At 36.2% G+C, this 21,430-nt stretch overlaps 1 protein-coding gene across 3 annotated transcripts in view; it reads right to left on the reverse strand.

Annotated features, from left to right (window-relative positions):
- Nucleotides 1–15,494, reverse strand: part of LOC129503409 (C-type lectin domain family 4 member D-like) — a 41,697-nt gene extending 26,203 nt beyond the window's left edge. For all 3 annotated transcript variants that reach the window (XM_055315454.1, XM_055315453.1, XM_055315452.1), the window contains exon 1: nucleotides 15,405–15,494. The gene's annotated coding sequence lies outside the window, so the exon portion shown is untranslated. The remainder of the gene's footprint in view (nucleotides 1–15,404) is intronic.
- Between the last annotated feature and the right edge of the window lie 5,936 nt (nucleotides 15,495–21,430).

Here is a 21,430-nt window from a genome sequence, read left to right on the forward strand (position 1 = left end):
TAAACTTACTATTTAAAAAAAAAACAGAAAAAAGAAGGAAAGAAATGAAAACTTCAAGTTGGATCTAAGGCTGTTGTCTACAAAAGACATGTAAAACATCAAAAAATATTGAAAGAATGAAATGAAAGAAAAAAGACAATAGAAAGAAAGATATATTCAGGCAATGTGAACTAAAGAAAGTTTGATATCAGTTTTAAGTTCTAATAAAATAGAACTCAATACAAAATAATATTATAAGTGATAAAGAAGCATCACAAGTGTTAAAGTGTTATAAGCATTAAAGAAGCCATAGAAGAAGATTTAATACTAATAGTAGAAAGAGAGAGACTCAAAATATATGACAGAACAACTGACAGATGAAGGAGAAATAGGTAAATCAAAACTTGTAGTTGGAGACATTAGCACGTTTTTCTGAACTGGTAGACTAAGCACACTAAAACTAAGCAGAGACATCAAATATCTAACCAATCCAAGTAATAAGCTTAAAATATTAACCCATTCTTATTCACACACAGCAAAGAATTCTTTTTTTACTTCTATAATTTTTTTGTAGATGTTATTTTTTAAAGCAGTTTTAGTTTCACAGTGAAAATACAGAGTTCCCACATATTCCTTCCGGAAACATACATGCAACCTTCCCCATCATGAACATCCTACACTAGTGTGGTACATTTACTAAAATCAATGAGCCAACATTGCCATATAATAATCAATGTCCATAGTTTATATTAGGATTAGCTCTTTGTGTCATATACATTTAAAGGATTTTGACAAATGCATAATGATGTGTATCAATCATTAAAAGATACATAGTTTCACTGCTCTAAAAATCTTGTGCTCCATTTATTTATCTCTCCCTCCCCTCTGAAACCATGGCAACCACTGATCTTTTTACTCTCTTCAAAGTTTTGCTTTTTTTCAGAATTTCATATAGTTGGAATCATATAGTATATTGTCTTTTAGGATTGGGTTCTTCCACTTAGGAATATGACTTCAAGTTTTCTCCATCTCCTCTCATAACTTGATAGCTCATATCTTTTTAGCTCTAAATAATATTCCATTCACTGGCTGTAACATAGTTTATTTATCCATCTGCATATTGAAAGGGCGTCTTGGCTACTTCCAGGCTTTGGTGAGTATGAACAAAACTGCTATCAACATTTGTGTGTAGGTTTTTGTATTTACAGAAGTTTTCAACTTATTTCAGTAAATAACTTGGAACGTAGTTACTGGATTATGTTTAACTTTATAAGAGAATTCCAAACTATCTTTGAAAGTACCCAGTAACTGGGTCACCTGGGTGGTTCAGTGGTTGAGCATCTGCCTTTGGCTCAGGGCATGATCCCAGAGTCCTGGGATCAAGTCCCACATCAGGCTCCCTGTAGGGAGCCTGCTTCTCCCTCTGCCTATGTGTCTGCCTCTCTTTCTGTATTTCTTAGGAATAAATAAATTAAATTTTTTAAAAAAGAAAGAAAGTATCCAGTAATAAACCTTTGTATATATAGTCAGATGATTATTAGTAAGGGTGCCAAAACCATTCAATGCGGGGGGGGGGGGACAATTTTCAACAAATGATGTTGGGAAACTGGATATCCACATGCAGAAGAATGAGGTTGGACCCCTACCTTACACTGTACACAAAAATTACTCAAAAGTAATGAAAGACCAAAACATAAGAACTAAAACCATAAAACTCTTAGAATAAAATGAGGAAAGCTTTATGACATTGTATTTGGCAATGGTTTTTTGGATATGACACTGAAAACACAAGCAACAAAAGTAAAAATACATAAATTTAAGACTATTGTAAATTAAAAGACATAATAAGACACAGTGAAAAGACAACCCATAAGACACAGTGAAAAGACAACCCATGTAATGGGAGAAAATATTTCAAATCATATATCTGTTAAGGGGATTAATAGTATAAAATAATTCCTTCAATTCAATAACAGAAAACAACCCAATTAAAAAATAGTGGATGTGGATAGACATTCCTCCCAAAAGGATATACAAAGGGTAAAGAAGCACTTGGAAAGCTATTCAACATCACTAATCATTAGGAAAATGCAAGTCAAAACCACAGCGAGGGGTACCTGGGTGGCTCAGTCTGTTAAGTACCTGCATTCAGCTCAGGTCATGATCCTAGAGTACCAGGATCAAGCCTAGCATCAGGTTCCTTACTCAGCAGAGAGCCTGCTTCTCCCTCTGTCCCTTGTGCTCACTCACTCTCTCACTCTCTCTCTCAAATTATAAATAAAATATTTTGAAAAACAGAAGCAAAAACCACAATGTAAAGTATCACTTTACACCCATGAGGACAGCTACTACCAAAAAAGAAAAGAAAAGAATATGTGTTGACAAGGATGTGGAACCTTTGTGAACTATTGGTGGGAATGTGGAAAATACATGGCAGCTTCTCAAAATATTAAAAATTGAATTACTGAATTATGCACTTATTTGACTTGTGAGCATATACTCAAAAGAATCAAAAGCAGGTCTCTAAGAGATACTGGTACATCCATGTTCGTAACAGCATTATTCACAATAATCAAAAGGCAAAAACAACCCAAATGTTCATCAGTGTATGAATGAATAAACAAATTGTATATGCATACACTAGAATATTATTTATACTTTAAAAAGAAGAAAATTCTATTAGGGCATCTAGGTGATTCAGTTGGTTAAACATCTGACTCCTGGTTTCAGCTCAGGTCATGATTTTCAGAATCCTGAGAAATCCATGCTCAGCAGATTGTCTGCTTGAGATTTTCCTCCCTCTCCTTCTACCCCTCACCCACTCATGCTTGCTCTCTCTCTCTCTCTCAAATAAATAAATATGGGCTCCTGAGTGGCTCAGTTGTTTAAGGGTCTAACTCTTGATTTCAGCTCAGGTCATGATCTTAGTGTCATAAGATTGAGCCCATGTCCAGCTCTGCACTCAGGGTGGAGTCTGCTCAAGATTCTCTCTCTCTCTCCCTCTGCTCCTCTTCCTGCTCTCTCTCTCTCTCTCTCCCTCTTTCAAAGTAAAAAAACCTTTTAATTAAATTAAATTAATAAATAAAACTAAAGAAAGAAAAGAAAGAAGAAAATTCTGACATATACTACAACATGGATGAAACTTGAGGCCATTATTCTAAGTGAAAATAAGCCAGTCACAAAAACACAAATACTGTCTGATTCAATTTATGTGAGATACCTAAAGTAGTGAAATTTAGAGACACAAAGTATAATAGTGGTTCCCAGAGGTTGGAGGATGGGAGGAAGGGGAAGTTATTGTTTGATGAGTATAAACTTTTAATTTTGGAAGATAAAAAGCTCTGGAGATTTATAGTGGTAGTGCAAAAAAAAAAAAACAATGTAAATGTATCTAACACCACTGAACAGTATACTTAAAAATGGTTAAGATGAGGGGTGCCTGGATGGTACAGTTAGTTAAGTGTTTGAGTCTTGGTTTCCACTGAGGTCATTGATGTCAGGGTCCTAGGATCAAGACCTGTGTTGAGCTCCATGCTCTGGAGTCTGATTGAGATTCTTTCTCCCTCTCCCTCTGCCTCTCCCACTTGTACACTCTGTCTGAAATAAATAAATAAACCTTTTCTTTAAGTGGTTAAGGTGAGTACATTTTATGATACGTGTATTTTGCCACAATTAAAATTTGTGGGTTTTTTTAAAAGATTTATTTATTTATTATTTTAGAGAGAAAAAAGAGTAGGCAAGTTGGTGGGGGGCATAGGGAGAGGGAGGGAGAGAATCTCAAGTGGACTCCCCTCTGAGCACAGAGTCTGACTGGGGCTTGATCTCATGACCCTGAGATCATGACCTGAGCTGAAATCAAGAGTCAGATGCTCAACCAACTGAGCCACCCAGGTGCCCTGCAATTTAAGAAAAAAAAATCTAAATTACAATACATCTCAAAATTTATCCAAGGAAGTTAAAATGCACTTAAAGGAAAATTTATAAAATACTTAAGGTGATCATTAAGAGAAATTTATAATATAATGATTAAGAAAACAATTTGACACCAAACAACACTAACTGGACATCTTTGACTCTAATTAGCTTTACCCTGGATAATTTAAATATATTCATCAAAAATTCATTCATTCATTCATCAAGAAACTCAACTGAGTAAAACATTCTTTTTAACAAATTGAAAAAATGAAGGAAGGAGGGTAAGAGAGAGGGAAGAAGGGAAAGAGAAAAGAAAGAAAAGAGGGAAAGAAGGAAGTTGGGAAGGAAGGAAATAAGGAGGAAAGCAGGGAAAAGGAAAGAAAAATACTAAAGATAAGGAGAGAAGTCCATACCATAGAAAATAAAAGTGGAGAAATTAGCAAAACTAAAAGGTTATTTATCCAAAAGATTAATAAGATACCGGAATTTCAGTAAGACTTATCAAGAAAGTAAAAAATTAAATTAAAAATGGAATAAACAGGAAAAAAATAACTATTGATAGAGATTTCAAAATAATTGAATCTCTTTGGAGTAACAATTTGCTAAAGCCTTTTTTAAATAGATGAAATGGAAAAAATTCTAGGCAAATATAGGATGTTAAACTTGAGGCAAATATAAACAGAAAACTTGAATGGATAGATATGGAGGTGCCCTACCAAATACTATGAATATGACAAAACTGTAGGAAAACAACAACAGTATTTTATTGGCACAGAAAAATAGGGCAGGCTGGGTGGCTCAGTGGTTTAGCACCGCCTTCAGCCCAGGGTATGATCCTGGAGACCCGGGATCAAGTCCCACTCAGGCTCCCTGTATGGAGCCTGCTTCTCCCACTGCCTGTGTCTTTGCCTCTGTGTGTGTGTGTGTGTGTGTGTGTGTGTGTGTGTATCTCATGAATAGATAAATAAAATCTTTAAACAAAAAAATAGATGAATGGAACAGAATGGAAAAGGCTTTGAATTACGTATATGAGAATCAATATATGATAAATGAGCCACCACATATCAATGGAAAGAACACAAGTTTTATTATAGACTATTGAGAAACTTAGTTATCTAACCAAGTAATAAGGTCAAGTTCTCAAGATTAGATATAAATCATTACCTCTCCACAGGCCTGGAATCAGAAACCATGAAGACAAATTGCAGATAGGGAAGTTGAAAAGACAATCATAGAGTGTTTCTAAAATATAAGAGGTAATTTTAAAAGATATGTATATTTAAGAGATAGGAGATGTTGCACATGCCCTAAAGAAATAAGTATGAGAAACATATGAAGCCAAATATCAAAGGCAGTGGTTCCCAGACTTGCCTTCAAATTGGTAATAAGTGAGGAGCTTTAAAATAAGACCAATACTTGGGTACCACTCCCACAGATTCTGATTTAATTGGTCTGGGATGAGTATTGGACTTCAGAATTTAAAAAATATCATCCGGGGCAAGCTAAATTTGAGACCCACAACTCCAAGGTAAAAAGTGTGGAAGGACAATTTATGCTAATGGAGTACCAGGAAAGGCAACAATGAGTGGGTGCTTAGAGGAAGGGAGCACTCATGACTCATGGGGAAAAACCCATCTGATAGAACCCCACTTTCATGAAAGTGAAGTGAATACAGTTGTTATTTGAAGGAAATTCTATTGGACAAATGATGTATTTTTTCTATATATAAATCTTACATAGAGGAAGAAAGAATGAAGGGGAAAACACTTAATAGATATCAAACAAAAATATCCTAAGAAAATATGATCATTATGAGAGAACTGGAAGACTTTCTTTAGAAACATGGAAATTCTAGAGATTAAAAAGATGAAATATCTGAAATAAAATTTTCATTGGATAGAATTAATACCATATTAGACAATGAAGAATAGATGAGTTAATTCGAAGACACAGCAATAGAGCTTATCCAAAATGTTTTCACAGAGAGAAAAAAAAATAAAATAAATGAACATATAAGAGACTTGTGGAGTAATATCAAAAAGTCTGATACACATATTTGGAGTCCCACAAAAGGAGTCCCACAAAAGGGGCCAGGAAAGCTATTTGACTAAAAAAATAACTAAAATTTTTCCAAATTAGATTAAAACTATAAACATACAGATGCGAAAAGCTTAATGAACCCAAGCAGTATGAACATGAACATGAACACACACACACACACACACACACACACACAGATATACACACACAATCAAGGTATATCATAATCAAATTGCTTTTAAGAAAAAAAAAAGCACTATGGTCAACTAATATTTGACAAAACAGGAAAGACTATCCACTGGAGAAAGGACAGCCTCTTCAATAAATGGTGCTGGGAAAATTGGACAGCCACATGCAGAAGAATGAAACTAGACCATTCTCTTACACCATACACAAATATAAACTGAAAATGGGTGAAAGATCTAAATGTGAGACAAAAATCCATCAAAATCCTAGAAGAGAACACAGGCAACACCCTTTTTGAACTTGGCCACAGCAACTTCTTGCAAGATACATCTATGAAGGCAAGGGAAACAAAAGCAAAAATGAACTCTTGGGACTTAAGATAAGAAGCTTCTGCACAGCAAAAGAAACAGTCAACAAAACTAAAAGACAACCTACAGAATGGGAGAAGATATTTGCAAATGACCTATCAGATAAAGGGCTAGTATCTAAGATCTATAAAGAACTTACTAAACTCGGCAGCAAAGGAACAAACAATACAATCATGAAATGGGCAAAAGACATGAACAGAAATTTCACCAAAGAAGACATAGACATGGCCAACAAGCACATGAGAAAATGCTCTGCATCACTGACCATCAGGGAAATAGGAATCAAAACCACAATGAGATACCACCTCACACCAGTGAGAATGGTGAAAATTAACAAGACAGGAAACAACAAATGTTGGAGAGGATGTGGAGAAAGGGGAACCCTCTTACACTGTTGGTGGGAATGTGAACTGTTACAGCCACTCTGGAAAAGAGAGTGGAGGTTCCTCAAGGAGTTAAAAATAGAACTGCCCTATGACCCAGCAATTGCACTGCTGGGGATTTACCCCAAAGATACAGATGCAATGAAACAGCAGGACACCTGCACCCCGATGTAGCAGCAATGTACACAAGAGCCAAACTGTGGAAGGAGCCTCAGTGCCCATCGAAAGATGAACGGATAAAGAAGCTGTGGCCTAGGTTGTCTTTTAGTTTTTGATGGATTCTTGTCTCACATTTAGATCTTTCACCCATTTTCAGTTTATATTTGTGTATGGTGTAAAAGAATGGTCTAGTTTCATTCTTCTGCATGTGGCTGTCCAATTTTCCCAGCACCATTTATTGAAGAGGCTGTCCTTTCTCCAGTGGATAGTCTTTCCTGCTTTCTCGAATATTAGTTGACCATAGAGTTGAGGACCCATTTCGGGATTCTCTATTCTGTTCCACTGATCTATGTGTCTGTTTTTGTGCAGTACCACACTGTCTTGATGATCACAGCTTTGTAGTACAACCTAATATCTGGCAACATCTCCAAAGAAACAAGAGCTTTAAATGATACACTGGACCAGATGGATTTCACAGATATTTACAGAACTTTACAAAAACACAACTGAATACACATTCTTCTCAAGTGCACATGGAACTTTCTCCAGAATAGACCACATACTGGGTCACAAATCAGGTCTTAACTGATAGCAAAAGATTGGGATCGTCCCCTGCATATTTTCAGACCATAATGCTTTGAAACTAGAACTAAATCACAGGAAGATATTTGGAAGAAATTCAAACACGTGGAGGTTAAAGACCATCCTGCTAAAAGATAATAGGGTCAACCAGGAAATTAGAGAAGAATTAAAAAGATTCATGGAAACTAATGAGAATGAAGATACAACCATTCAAAATCTTTGGGATACAGCAAAAGCAGTCCTGAGGGGGAAATACATCACAATACAAGCATCCCTCAAAAAACTGGAAAGAACTCAAATACAAAAACTAACCTTCACCTAAAAGAGCCGGAGAAAGAAAAGCAAATAAAACCTACACCCAGCAGAAGAAGAGAGTTAGTAAAGATTCGAGCAGAACTCAATAAAATAGAGACCAGAAGAACTGTGGAACAGATCAACAAAACCAGGAGTTGGTTCTTTGAAAGAATTAATAAGATAGATAAACCATTAGCCAGCCTTATTAAAAACAAAAAGGACTCTAATTAATAAAATCATGAATGAAAAAGGAGAGATCCCCACCAATACCAAGGAAATACAAACAATTTTTAAAACATATTATGAGCAGCCATACACCAATAAATTAGGCAATCTAAAAGAAAAAGACGCATTCCTGGAAAGCCACAAACTACCAAAACTGGAACAGGAAGAAATAGAAAACCTGAACAGGCCAATAACCAGGGAGGAAATTGAAGAAGTCATCAAAAACCTCCCAAGACACAAAAGTCCAGGGCCAGATGGCTTCCCAGGGGAACTCTATCAAACGTTTAAAGAAGAAACAATACCTAATTCTACTAAAGCTGTTCCAAACTCATTCTATGAGGCCAGCATCACCTTAATTCCAAAACCAGACAAAGACCCACCGAAAAGGAGAATTATAGACCAATATCCCTGATGAACATGGATGCAAAAATTCTCAACAAGATACTAGCCAATAGGATCCAACAGTACATTAAGAAGATTATTCACCATGACCAAGTGGGATTTATTCCCAGGATGCAAGGCTGGTTCACACTCGTAAAGCAATCAATGTGATAGATCACATCAACAAGAGAAAAACCAAGAACCCTATGATCCTCTCAATAGATGCAGAGAAAGCATTTGACAAAATACAGCATCCATTCCTGATCAAAACTCTTCAGAGTGTAGGGATAGAAGGAACATTCCCCAGCATCTTAAAAGCCATCTATGAAAAGCCCACAGCAAATATCATTCTCAATTGGGAAACACTGGGAGTCTTTCCCTTAAGATCAGGAACACGACAGGGATGTCCACTCTCACCACTGCTATTCAACATTGTACTAGAAGTCCTAGCCTCAGCAATCAGGCAACAAAAAGAAATAAAAGGCATTCAAATTGGCAAAGAAGAAGTCAAACTCTCCCTCTTTGCAGATGACATGATACTGTATATAGAAAACCCAAAAGACTCCACCCCAACGTTGCTAGAATTCATACAGCAATTTGGCAGTGTGGCAGGATACAAAATCAATGCCCAGAAGTCAGTGGCATTATAATACACTAACAATGAGACTGAAGAAAGAGAAATTAAGGAGTCAATCCCATTTACAATTGCACCCAAAAGCATAAGATACGTAGGAATAAACCTAACTAAAGAGGTAAAGGATCTATACCTTAAAAACTACAGAACACTTCTGAAAGAAATTGAGGAAGACACAAAGAGATGGAAAATATTCCATGCTCATGGATTGGAAGAATTAATATTGTGAAAATGTCAATGCTACCCAGGGCAATTTACACATTCAATGCAATCCCTATCAAAATACCATGGACTTTCTTCAGAGAGTTGGAACAAATCATCTTAAGATTTGTGTGGAATCAGAAAAGACCCTGAATAGCCAGGGGAATATTAAAAAAGAAAACCAGAGGGTATTATGCTGAGTGAAGTAAGTCAATCGGAGAAGGACAAACAGTGTATGTTCTCACTCATTTGGGGAATATGAATAATAGTGAAGGGGAATATAAGGGAAGGGAGAAGAAATGTGTGGGAGATATCAGAAAGGGACACAGAACATAAAGACTTCTAACTCTGGGAAATGAACTAGGGGTGGTGGAAGGGGAGGAGGGCGGGGGGTGGGGGTGAATGGGTGACGGGCACGGAGGGGGACACTTGACGGGATGAGCACTGGGTGTTATTCTGTATGTTGGTAAATTGAACACCAATAAAAATTAATTTATAAAAAAAAAAAAAAGAAAAAGAAAACCAGAGCTGGGGGCATCACAATGCCAGATTTCAGGTTGTAATATAAACAGTTACCCTGCTTCTAAAGAATACAATCTGTGGTAGGAGGTGGAATTTGGGATAGGATGTTACTTTTGGAATTAATAAACTTGGTTTTGTTGCTGGCTCATTCTGATCTTAAGGAAGTAATTTAATCTCCCCAGTAGTATATTCTTCATCTATTAAAAATAGAAATCATAGTAAGGCCCCCCATAGAACACAAGATTGTGTGACAATCAAATAAGACAATGTACACTTAAAAATTTTTTAAGCAAAAATAAATAGCATTGTTATATTATTACCCTACCAGAATTGAACATAGATATTTTAATTTGTATTAACTGGAGAAAAATTTAATCGAAGTGTCTATATGTGTTTAGAGGCAGCAAAATGTAATGGCTAAGAGCACTACCCTCTTTGGAGTTAGATAGACATGGAGTTGAACATAGTTCATCTTATTAGGTTTTGACATTGGGAAAGTTATTCAATTTTTAACCAGTACAATGAGTTCTGAAAAATAAGTTTCATGAAGTGATATAATACATGCACTTAGTAGAGCTTAATAACTGTTATCATTATTATAATTGCTAACATTAGTATTAATTGTCACTACTAATAAAATCTCCCAAAACTGAGCCACTTACATTGGCCAAGAAAACAAGCCAAAATACCAACAAGTTTCCAAGAGGGAGGGATTCCTAACCCACCCATCTCAGATAGTATTATTTTATTCTTTTTCTTTTCTTTTTTTAAATCAAGAGACAGAATTCTTTTTATATTACACATCAGTTTTTGCACTTTTAATCACTTTTTAATTTTATAATTTTGGATGTGTTTCATCTCATTTATGATTATTTAACAGTGAAATTGCATTTGGGTTATCAAATTTTAAATTTCCCTATTCTAAGTAGTATTTCTCTAGGAAGTAGGAAATTACTTGTAAAAGTCAAACATAAAGGAATGCTTATTAGATTTTAATGGTAGTGATTAATTTCTTTTAAAAAATTGTTAGTCTAATTTTTCCATTTGGACCTGTATATTACCTTTTTGATCAGTCTAGATTGTTTTCCTATAAATAATTTTACTGAGGTAAAGTGCAACTAATTTAGAATTAAATTTTAATTGAACCTGTAAGCTTAAGGAGAATTTTCTATATAATATCCTGAGATTCTCTAATATAAAGCCAATATTCCAGGGGAGGAGGGCTACTCCTCAGACAAGTTTAATTATATAACACATAGGTAAGTTTCCTATGCTTTCCTATGCAACAATGTGAATATGGTTGACACTACTGATATGTACATTTAAAAACTGTTCAGTGGTGCCTGGTGGCTCAGTTGGTTAAAAGTGCCCAAGTCTTGATTTCAGCTCAGCTCTTGATCTCAGGGTTGCAAATTCAAGCCCCTCTTTGGGGTCCACGCCCAACAGACAAAAAACAGTTCAGATTGTAAATACTGTATTTTCTTCCACAACAACAACAAAAAATTAATGAAAAATAAAGTAGCTCCTCTGCTTCTGTGATCACCACCAAATAAACGAGCACCCATTGCAACATGGTTCTGCTCATTCTTTGACCAAAAATTCTGTTCGGTAGAAATTAAGTAGCAGCTGGAACCAAAGGATTTCCAAGTACTTGGGCAACATGCCCAGGTATTTCCTGTGTTTCATGAAAGAGAGGATGAATGCAAGATGGCATAAATAAGATTAAAGTATTTATTATACACAAAATTCCAAGGATCTGCATTTGTTTTCTAGAGATGGGTTTCTCATTTCATGTGTTTACTGTTTCCCTGGATTATATAATTTGCTTTTAAATATTCTTTAGCATTAAGACTTCAATATTTACTAGGGTTTACCTGCATAATTTCTCTGGATTTTTTGCTCAAGTTTTTTTTCCCCAGTTCTTCAAGTCCTTTATACATTAGAAGCATCAAGTTCTAACTAACTCAAGTGATTAATTTTAGCATATATATATATATATATATATATATATATGCCTAAATAAGAAGTCATTTAGATTTGTTGAGGTTTGAGTGTTTTTAAAGCTATTATATTATATTTGGTCTTCTTGGGCTTTATTTTTCAATCCACATTGCTAAGATTCATCTATGTTGTTGTACGTAGGTCTATTTTATTTATTTTTTATTTTGTTATAGCCTTACATATTAAGTGATGAGAAACAATGTATAGACTTTTTATCCTTTTTAACATTATGAATTGAATAAAATAGATAGACCATATCTATTTCATCTTAATATTAGCCACTTTTAAAAATCTATCTCAATTATGTATTCTGTTCATTATTAAAGATCACTTTTCATAAAACTCAACACATGTATTAACGTATTATTTTAATTTAAAAAGTTGAATTTGATAAACTGGGTTGTGGGGATAGTCTGTCAATTAAATTATATACTGCAAACATTTTTCATATGATGACCATGAAATCTCCAGCTCTGAGATTGACAAAAATATTGAAAGCTGTGATGAACAGAAGCACTTGTCAAAAAAAAAAAAGAAGCACTTGTCAAAAAGGTACACTCACATAAATAATATTAATAATATTTTATTTTCCCAATTGTTCTGAGAATAATGGCTGATCAAGGTACTTTGTAAGAATTAAAAAACAAGGGTAATTAATAGTTAAATAACTTACTAAAACCTTGCTTTAGTGTACCTCCTCGAAATTGAGAAAACAAATGACTACTGACTAGGAAATAACAAACCCTTTACAAACTATTCTATTTATTATTCTTTACCTTCAATAACATTGAAGAATAATTTAACTAAATTCGCTGTTAATACACCATTACAAATAATTTTTGATGACAGAATACTCTGATTTTTGGCAAATAACTGAAAAAGTTCAAAAACTGGAGATAGTCTAATAAATCGCCTTCTATTCCTATCTACTTATCTATATAAGTAAGATTTATCAGTATGCATCACTAAAAAGTAGGAATAGAATTGATCTTGAATTCTCTCTCAATGTAATAATATTTGAATACACTGGATTAAGAGATGAGTTTCTGGGATGACTGGGTGGCTCAGTGGTTGAGCATCTGCCTTGGGCTCAGGGCGTGACCTCAGGGGTCCTGGGATCGAGTCCCACTTTGGGCTTCCTGCATGGAGCCTGCTTCTCCCTCTGCCTATGTCTCTGCCTCTCTCTGTATCTCTCATGAATAAATAAAATCTTTTGAGGGATCCCCGGGTGGCTCAGCGGTTAGTGCCTGCCTTCGGCCCAGGGTGTGATCCTGGAGTCCCAGGATCGAGTCCCACATCGGGCTCCCTGCATGGAGCCTGCTTCTCTCTCTCTCTCTCTCTCTCTCTCATGAATAAGTAAATAAAATATTTAAAAAAAAATAAAATAAATTAAAAAAAATAAAAAAATTTAAGAAAATAAAATCTTTTGAAAGAAAAAAAGAAAGAGAGATGAACAGTTTTACTTTGTTGGTAATGATTTATCAAAATTTATAATAAAGATATATTTTGAATATTCTATCCTCATAATAATTTTGATGATAAGTCAATCCAGAAGAAATTTTATAACATGTAAAGTCCAATGTTCCTTAGGAAATAAAAGTATCAAATATATACTTATATTACATATTTTAGAAAATTGGGGAAGTATGATATTAGTTAAATATTAGTTGAAGGGGAAAAGAATAAAACATACAATGGTTAAGGAATACATGTTCATTTTTTTATGAATGATGGTAGTAGGGGTAACACTTCTGTAATAGGAATTAATCACTAGTAGATAGGTTTTAAAAAGAGATGTAAGAGTTCTTTAAATGTCAATATTTATAATATTTTAGAACTTAAAGCCTTCCTTTTTTAAAAAAAGATTTTATTTATTTATTAGAGAGAGAGAGCAAGAGTGAGAGAGCACAAGCAGGGGGAGCAGCAGAGGGAGAGGGAAAATTTAATCAATACCCATCTCATTCATTTCAGAGCATTCCAAAAGCAAAAGCTAAAGCTCCACCTGCTGCTTGCAAGAAGGCATTCTTTAAGACTCTAGTTGCAAGTATGTCTCCAGAGGACAGGAGGAAGACTATCCTGATAGAATTTCATTCTGGCTCTTCAGAAGGGCCAGCTCCATAATCATTCGACAAAAGAACCCCAATGTGACAAGAGAACCATACGTCAGGGAGAGTAAAGAAAATTATCCCTCACCTCATACACAATATTCTTGCCAAATAGCAAAAAAGAAAAAATTGCCACATCTCACAGAAATAAAACTTCTGTCTTCTTTTAACCCCTCATAGGTTTCTCCATAGATCAGATTATTTAGTTCTTAAAGTAGCAAGAGTCTGAAATCTATTTGGATTTTTTTTCTTGGCAGGAGTAAGGCCATAAAGACTACTACCAACATGCACTTTGCCTCTCTTTGGCTTTTTTTCAGTAGACGTAGTGTGAGGCAGACAATGATTCTGAAATGTCCTAATTCTTCACAAATGAAGTTACCAGGACTATATTTTAGAGTGAGGGCAGTTTCATCCTGAGCCATGTCCCAAGATCCAAACTGACCAGTAATAAAGCTAATACTTGGAATGGAGAAGGCTATTATTGAGAACCTTAGATATCAAAAAGAAGATTTTATCCTTTTTTTTTATTTTTATTTATGATAGTCACACACAGAGAGAGAGAGAGAGAGAGGCAGAGACACAGGCAGAGGGAGAAGCAGGCTCCATGCACCGGGAGCCCGACGTGGGACTCGATCCCGGGTCTCCAGGATCGCGCCCTGGCCAAAGGCAGGCGCCAAACCGCTGCGCCACCCAGAGAATCCCAGATTTTATCCATTTAATAAGGGTGAGGATAATGTGAAGCAAGAACTGTTATGAGGGGCACCTGGGTGGCTCAGTGGTTGAGTGCCTGCCTTTGGCTCAGGTCATGATCCAGGGGTCCTGGGATCGAGTCCCACATCAGGCTCCCCACGGGGAGCCTGTTTTTCCCTCTGCTTATGTATGTCTCTGCCTCACTCCGTGTCTCTTATGAATAAATAAATAAAATCTTAAAAAAAAAAAAAAGAACTGTTATGAAGTGTGCCTGGGTGGCTCAGTTGGCTAAGCATCTGCCTTCTGCTCAGGTCATGATCCCAGGGTCCTGGGACCAACTCTACCCATGTTGGGCTCCCTGCTCAGGGCGGGGAGCCTGCTTCTCCTTCTCCCTCTGCCCCTCTCCACCAGTCATGCCCTCTCTCTCTCTGTCTCAAATAAATAAATAAAATCTTAAAGCAAAAAGAAATTAGGAACTATTATGAATAACTTCTAGTGTTGGCTTGAGCAAATTACATAGTGTATGTTGGTAGCATTATTGAGATTAAGAAGTGTGGAGGAAAAATTGTTTTGAGGGTGAATGCAGAGCCTGATATGAACATGTAAGTGTGGAGATATCTTAAAGCAGAGGCTTTATTTAAATAAAAAAAAAAGAGAGAGAGAATAAACCAATGTTGAGATCAACCCTGACCTCTCTCTGAGAAAAGGGAAAGTCTGGTTAGACATCGCAACACCTTACCTGCTATGCTTGTCCCTTCACTGAAGCAGGTTAAATGTGAATGATGTTTGTAGTTCAAACAGCCTCTTGCCAGTTTTGCCATATGTAAAATGATAAGTCACTGTGAAGGAAGAAGAAGGATTAGTATTCACCATTTTCTTTTTTTTACCGTACAGCCTCATGCTTTATATATCTGTGCCAAGCTGACTTGCTTCCAACCACTACCATCCTCTCTCTAGGCAAGATCTATAAAGACCATACTGAAATACTACCTGTTTGTATTCATCTATCTTGTTTGTTTATATGCCCACACACTTATTTTTGGTTCTTTCCCCACTGAAATTTAAGTTCCATATTCCAGGGCAGAGATTTTTATGTTTTCCACATCAATCAACTTCAAACACCTAAACAGTGATAGTCACAAAGTAACCAATAGCTATTTGTTAACTCACTGGCTGTTTCTCTTTAATTTTAATAATCCTGAATCCAGTTTACAGATTATTTTGGGTTTTTTTTATAATAAATTTATTTTTTATTGATGTTCAATTTACCAACATACAGAATAACACCCAGTGCTCACCCCGTCAAGTGCCCCCCTCAATGCCTGTCACCCATTCACCCCCACCCCCCGCCCTCCTCCCCTTCCACCACCCCCTAGTTCGTTTCCCAGAGTTAGGAGTCTTTATGTTCTGTCTCCCTTTCTGATATTTCCCATACATTTCTTCTCCCTTCCCTTCTATTCCCTTTCACTATTATTTATATCCCCCAAATGAATGAGAACATATAATGCTTGTCCTTCTCCGATTGACTTCCTTCACTCAGCATAATACCCTCCAGTTCCATCCACGTTAAAGCAAATGGTGGGTATTTGTCGTTTCTAATGGCTGAGTAATATTCCATTGTATACATAGACCACATCTTCTTTATCCATTCATCTTTCAATGGACACCGAGGCTCCTTCCACAGTTTGGCTATTGTGGACATGGCTGCTAGAAACATCGGGGTGCAGGTGTCCCGGCGTTTCATTGCATCTGTATCTTTGGGGTAAATCCCCAACAGTGCAATTGCTGGGTCATAGGGCAGGTCTATTTTTAACTCTTTGAGGAACCTCCATACAGTTTTCCAGAGTGGCTGCACCAGTTCACATTCCCACCAACAGTGCAAGAGGGTTCCCCTTTCTCCACATCCTCTCCAACATTTGTGGTTTCCTGCCTTGTTAATTTTCCCCATTCTCACTGGTGTGAGGTGGTATCTCATTGTGGTTTTGATTTGTATTTCCCTGATGGCAAGTGATGCAGAGCATTTTCTCATGTGCATGTTGGCCATGTCTATGTCTTCCTCTGTGAGATTTCTCTTCATGTCTTTTGCCCATTTCATGATTGGATTGTTTGTTTCTTTGGTGTTGAGTTTAATAAGTTCTTTATAGATCTTAGATACTAGCCCTTTATCTGATAAGTCATTTGCAAATATCTTCTCCCATTCTGTAGGTTGTCTTTGAGTTTTGTTGACTGTATCCTTTGCTGTGCAAAAGCTTATCTTGATGAAGTCCCAATAGTTCATTTTTGCTTTTGTTTCTTTTGCCTTCGTGGATGTATCTTGCAAGAAGTTACGGTGGCTGAGTTCAAAAAGGGTGTTGCCTGTGTTCTCCTCTAGGATTTTGATGGAATCTTGTCTCACATTTAGATCTTTCATCCATTTTGAGTTTATCTTTGTGTATGGTGCAAGAGAGTGGTCTAGTTTCATTCTTCTGCATGTGGCTGTCCAATTTTCCCAGCACCATTTATTGAAGAGATTGTCTTTCTTCGAATGGATGGTCTTTCCTCATTTATCGAATATTAGTTGACCATAAAGTTCAGGGTCCACTTCAGGGTTCTCTATTCTGTTCCATTGATCTCTGTGTCTGTTTTTGTGCCAGTACCACACTGTCTTGATGACCACAGCTTTGTAGTACAACCTGAAATCTGGCATTATGATGCCCCTAGATATGGTTTCCTTTTTTAAAATTCCCCTGGCTATTCAGGGTCTTTTCTGATTCCACACAAATCTTAAAATAATTTGTTCTAACTCTCTGAAGAAAGTCCATGGTATTTTGATAGGGATTGCATTAAATGTGTAAATTGCCCTGGGTAACATTGACATTTTCATAATATTAATTCTTCCAATCCATGAGCATGGAATATTTTTCCATCTCTTTGTGTCTTCCTCAATTTCTTTCAGAAGTGTTCTATAGTTTTTAGGGTATAGATCCTTTACCTCTTTGGTTAGGTTTATTCCTAGGTATCTTATGCTTTTGGGTGCAATTGTAAATGGGATTGACTCCTTAATTTCTCTTTCTTCAGTCTCATTGTTAGTGTATAGAAATGCCACTGACTTCTGGGCATTGATTTTGTATGCTGCCACGCTACCAAATTGCTGTATGAGTTCTAGCAATCTTGGGGTGGAGGCTTTTGGGTTTTCTATGTAGAGTATCATGTCATCGGTGAAGAGGGAGAGTTTGACTTCTTCTTTGCCTATTTGAATGCCTTTTATTTCTTTTTGTTGCCTGATTGCTGAGGCTAGGACTTCCAGTACTATGTTGAATAGCAGTGGTGAGAGTGGACATCCCTGTCTGGTTCCTGATCTTAGGGGAAAGGCTCCCAGTGCTTCCCCATTGAGAATGATATTTGCAGTGGGCTTTTCGTAGATGGCTTTTAAGATGCTGGGGAATGTTCCTTCTATCCCTACACTCTGAAGAGTTTTGATCAGGAATGGATGCTGTATTTTGTCCAGTGCTTTCTCTGCATCTAATGAGAGGATCATATGGTTCTTGGTTTTTCTCTTGCTGATATGATGAATCACATTGATTGTTTTACGAGTGTTGAACCAGCCTTGTGTCCCGGGGATAAATCCTACTTGGCCATGGTGAATAATCTTCTTAATGTACTGTTGGATCCTATTGGCTAGTATCTTGTTGAGAATTTTTGCATCCATGTTCATCAGGGATATTGGTCTGTAATTCTCCTTTTTGGTGGGGTCTTTGGTTTTGGGTCTTTGGTCAAGGTGATGCTGGCCTCATAGAACGAATTTGGAAGTACTCCATCTCTTTCTATCTTTCCAAACAGCTTTAGTAGAATAGGTATGATTTCTTCTTTAAACATTTGATAGATTTCCCCTGGGAAGCCATCTGGCCCTGGACTTTTGTGTCTTGGGAGGTTTTTGATGACTGCTTCAATTTCCTCCCTGGTTATTGGCCTGTTCAGGTTTTCTATTTCTTCCTGTTCCAGTTTTGGTAGTTTGTGGCTTTCCAGGAATACGTCCATTTCTTCTAGATTGCCTAATTTATTGGCGTATAGCTGTTCATAATATGTTTTTAAAATCGTTTGTATTTCCTTGGTGCTGGTAGTGATCTCTCCTTTCTCATTCATGATTTTATTGAGTCTTCTCTCTCTTCTTTTTAATAAGGCCTGCTAATGGTTTATCTATCTTATTAATTCTTTCAAAGAACCAACTCCTGGTTTTGTTGATCTGTTCCACAGTTCTTCTGGTCTCGATTTCGTTGAGTTCTGCTTGAATCTTTATTAACTCTCTTCTGCTGGGTTTAGGATCTATTTGCTGTTTTTTCTCTAGCTCCTTTATGTGTAAGGTTAGCTTTTGTATTTGAGTTCTTTCCAGTTTTTGAATGGATGTTTGTATTGCGATGTAGTTCCCCCTCAGGACTGCTTTTGCTGCATCGCAAAGATTTCGAACGGTCGTATCTTCATTCTCATTAGTTTCCATGAATCTTTTTAATTCTTCCTTAATTTCCTGGTTGACCCTTTCATCTTTTAGCAGGATGGTCCTTAACCTCCACGTGTTTGAGGCAGTTTACAGATTATTTTGATAAAATCTAAAATGTCTATTAGTTGTTACAGACAAATATATGAGGTAAATAACTAAGAGGAGCCTTTAAACATTTAGACATTTTAAATGTCTCAGATAAATATTAACTTTTATGCTCAATGATGTGTTCTTTAAGCAAGACCTATTCTCTCCTAGGTCCTGCCATGATTCTTCACTTACTCTTTATTGTCTTTCTACTACTAAAGCTCAATACTGTCAAACCTTTATGTCTTGGGGTCCTGAATATCTGCTTCCTTTAATGAAATAACTGTTCCTAAATCTCCTCCTCTTTTCCACTTGGTCATGAAAACTAAAGCAGATTTTAACTTAGGTAATAATTGTGTTTTAATAAAGACTGTGGGGGGAAAAAAGACTGATTTGATTTACATCTCAGAAGGAACTTCAAACATAGCCCATTTGACATAGGAAGTCACTTTCACTCCCTTCCAGACTATTCAATACTATTTTTTTAAAGATTTTTTTATTCATTCATTGGAGAGAGAGAGAGAACACAAGCAGAGGAAGAGGCAGAAGGAAAGGGAGAGGCAGACTCCCCAATGAGCTGGGAGCTCAATGTGGGGCTTGGTCCCAGGACCTGGAGATCATGACCTGAGCCAAAGGCATATGCTCAACCATTTGAGCCACCCAAGTGCCCCCAATACTACTTTTAATTACCTTATCAGCAAGTAGAAAACCACACTGTAGCTTAAAAAGCAAAAAGGTCTTTGTAACTTATCACAAAATGAACTTAAAATATTTGGAAGTAAATTGAACAATATCTTCAATATTTTTTAATTTAAATTCGATTTGCCAACATATTATCTTCAATATTTCATTCGAAAACCTTTGCTTCTCATGCTTGGAAAGACTCCCACATGAAAAATCAAAGAGCATAATCTATATTATGATTATAAAATTAATTATAGTTGCACTCTCAAAATAGGGTTTTTGTGCCTAGAGAACATGTAATCACTAGGGAAGCCAGTAGTGGAAGACAGTGTATTAGAGGGTGTCTACAACTAACACACATTCATATGTGAGGTCACGTGTGGGGAAAGTGCAATACAACCAGTAGATCTGGATAAGGGAAGAAAACTTCATATGCCCTAAAAGAAATTTATTTGTGGATTTTAATTAAGTGTTCACAAGTAAACTTTCACATTGAATTTTAGGGAAAGCTTAATCCATGTATTGAACAGTGTCTTAGGAAGTAAGTAAAAGTCTGATTGACTAGATATAGCTTCAGTGATAAGGGTTAATATAGAAATTACATAAAGATCCACAAACATTGTTCAGGAATATGACTGCAAAATGGAAGATTCTGGAATCTATCTGCAAAAGTGATGAAATATTCTTATTACATCAAGACCAATATTGGGAATAGTTTAGTAATCTTTTATTATCTCCCTGATTAGGAAAGAGGGAGCTTGAAAGGAGTATAACATCAGAGACAGCCTTCATTAACATAGTCTCTAGAATGTAGATCTTTCTCTTTATTAATAGCACAAATATCTCCACATTCTCAAGTGAGGAGTCTTGAAAACAAAAAAAATCCCTTCTGGATAGATGCATATTGAATTCAACAAGCTTTTAAAGTGATGGGATAGTTACAGCTAATGGTAAAATTGATATTGAGAACCCCAGAAAATGTTCCCTGGGGCTGGTTAGAGATGCAACAACTCATAAAGGGAGAGGGAGAAGTGGTTATAAAATATCTCCATCTGTTTCCAGTTCGCCTCAGATTATAGAAACACAAACCCAAGGACTAACTCACTTCATGCTCCAAAGAAAACAATTCTTATAAACCATATATATATATATATATATATATATGAAAATCAATTTAAAGACCTATTTGCTTCCTTGCCCATCTCAAATGTATGCTCCCCAAGTCACTTTTTACTCTTGACCACTGGCAACCCTGTGCTCCATTCTTTGGTCCTTATACATTTCTAGATTATAGTAGCAAACTTTTGAACAAGGAGCTGAGTAGGAGGAAAGGCAAAAAAGTGTAATACACCAAAATAAAATGTAAAGCAAAAATTGATAGGGAGAGAGTGAGATTATACCAAAAGCAGACTTGTGGGTAGGTTCAGGTCAGATGTATAGACAAACACAGGACACTTCAGTCTAATAAGGGAGTAATGCAGTATCTAGGAATGGAAAAGATAATAACATACATGGATTGA

Source organism: Nyctereutes procyonoides, unplaced genomic scaffold (assembly GCF_905146905.1).
Source record: "Nyctereutes procyonoides isolate TBG_1078 unplaced genomic scaffold, NYPRO_anot_genome, whole genome shotgun sequence".
NCBI classification, from domain to species: domain Eukaryota; kingdom Metazoa; phylum Chordata; class Mammalia; order Carnivora; family Canidae; genus Nyctereutes; species Nyctereutes procyonoides.